General features: G+C 39.8%; 1 long non-coding RNA gene across 1 annotated transcript; it reads right to left on the bottom strand.

Annotated features, from left to right (window-relative positions):
• Positions 1-459: 459 nt before the first annotated feature.
• LOC308334419 lies at positions 460-1,528 on the bottom strand. The gene is made up of 3 exons (XR_013965904.1): positions 1,408-1,528; positions 635-726; positions 460-560 (listed from the first exon to the last, which is right to left on the bottom strand). It is a non-coding gene; the product is annotated as an uncharacterized lncRNA (long non-coding RNA).
• Between the last annotated feature and the right edge of the window lie 644 nt (positions 1,529-2,172).

The raw sequence follows: 2,172 nt of genomic DNA, 5'->3' as shown, positions 1-2,172 counted from the left end.
CAGAGGTATTGTAGTAGATGAACCCAGGAAATTATTTTACCAGGTACTGCTTCTCATCTTTCTGTTGACTGCAATATGGGATCAGAGCACAAACTATGTAGGTTATGAGTGATCTAGTGAAGAGATTCACTAGATCTTATAATGGGAATAAATGTACTTACTTTATTCCAGATTGGTGGAACATTGAGATGGTCTCCACATTGTACTTCCTCTCCTTTACTCAGGCTAATGTCATTTATAGTAATGTCATTACTGTAAAACATAGAAGGGGCAAGTAAATAGGATCAGTTTGTCTTTTATTTTAATTTATGTTGTATTATGAACAATCACTGATGTCTGTTCAGGTTCAGTCTTGCCCACACGTTTTTTTAATTTGTGTTACATTGATGTGGTTAGTGGGTTCAGTGTTACCACAAAGATATGGTCATGAGAGTAAGAATAGGGATACTCACATCAAAGAGGAAATGCAGTCTCTCTGCTGTATCAGAGGGTGGCCCACTTTCACATATGTCTATATCGAGTTGTGTTTGTGATCTTTTGTCCAATGCGGGCAAGGATCTCTGAAAATGAGAATGATCAAAATAAGATTGCTTCAATTATGTGGGTTAGGGTTAAACCTACTGCAGATACTCACGTCAAAGAGGCAGTGCAGTCTCTCTGCTGTATCAGCTGGATGTGGCCTACTTCCACCTCAATCTGTGTATCTTGCATTGTGTTTGAGTATTTCTGTAATGGGAATGAGCACAATAACATTACTCGAGTTATGTTGCAGCACAATTTCCATGGGATGTTCAGTACTTATTGAAATATTTAAAATAAAGGACAATGAACAATGCACTTTGATATGGTTTACCAGCTCAAGGGTTAATTTCTCAGCAAGTTTTGGAATGGTGGTGTCCTGTAAGGGATTGAGTGACATGGTTAGTGTTGCTAGACGGACCCGAATGTATGTAACACCTTACTCTGCTTCCGCCCAACCTGAAGTAAACAGTAAACTACAACAGCTCTCTCTGTCTCTTATTATATGTGAACTATAATAGCCTAAGGCTTACACAACAGGTGGCTTGAACATTCTCACTGTGTGCCATTTGATGAGAATACATGGAGAAGAAGAAACACACTTAACGTGATAGGCTTTTAAATCCCTTATTCAGACACTTGTGAACTGCAACATCAGAATGTAGCAAACACGCTGACCATATTTACAACCATTATGGATCACCAATAATATATTAATTTGGATGATTGAATGAATTAAGGACGGGTTAGTAGCTTTGGGTTGTCTCAGGTTTACAGAACTGGTGCTGTTTTTAATAGGTTATCCAATCCAACTTTGTCATTGTGAGAAGTGCAGGTTCTATTGGGCCACCTACTGTGACAGAGGAAGAGGCAGAAGGTAGAACTTACTTCATAATAGGATTCCAGGTGAAACCCCAGGATGTCCTCCGACTTGAGCCATGTTTGGCTAGCTATCCGGGTGGAGTTATTGGGTTGGCAAGGATTCTGCAATGGGTTGTTTTTGCTGCTGATGCTCAATTTTTGCCTGGAGAGCAAAGCAAATGTCAATAAAATAGTAAACTAATAAACTGCAGTCAGTATATTACCCATTGACTAGAGGTCTGTAATTAACATATAAACTCACCTAAACATGAAACATGTGTGAGTGAGGCTAGCAAGAAAAGGGCCACCTATGGTTTGAAATAATTGTTAGTCATCATTTTTCAACCACTGCTGAGATCATGAATTTCACAATGCCACATCAGACTTTCCGGTCCTTCATTGCCATCCCCAGTTCCTGCTTACCATGCATGCGTCCCTAGTTATGCCCCGGTCTCTAGTCCGATTTGAGGCAGAACTCCAGAAAGAGATTTTTCAGAGACGTTTCTGTAGTCAGAAGGAGAAATCCACACCAAAACACATCAGCCTATAATCTTGTTCCAACATACACGTTTGCTCTGAATCGTTTCATAAATGACCTCCGTTCTTAATTTTTCCTATCCCACCCAGTGTCTCCCCACATTAAAATGTAGCTAAAATGGTAGAAAGCTTCATCACAGTAGGTATTTTAATAGCTCCAAATATTTGTTTCCACTCCCAAATCTGTTAATATTGTCCTTGTACTTACACATGCACTGTTGGCCCCTAGGCCGACCCTTGGTAGAACAGCTTCTA

Source organism: Protomyctophum bolini (assembly GCF_963924005.1).
Source record: "Protomyctophum bolini genome assembly, chromosome: 19".
NCBI lineage: Eukaryota > Metazoa > Chordata > Actinopteri > Myctophiformes > Myctophidae > Protomyctophum > Protomyctophum bolini.
The sequence above is the reverse complement of the archived record's forward strand: the minus strand, read 5'-3'. Positions and strand labels throughout refer to the sequence as shown.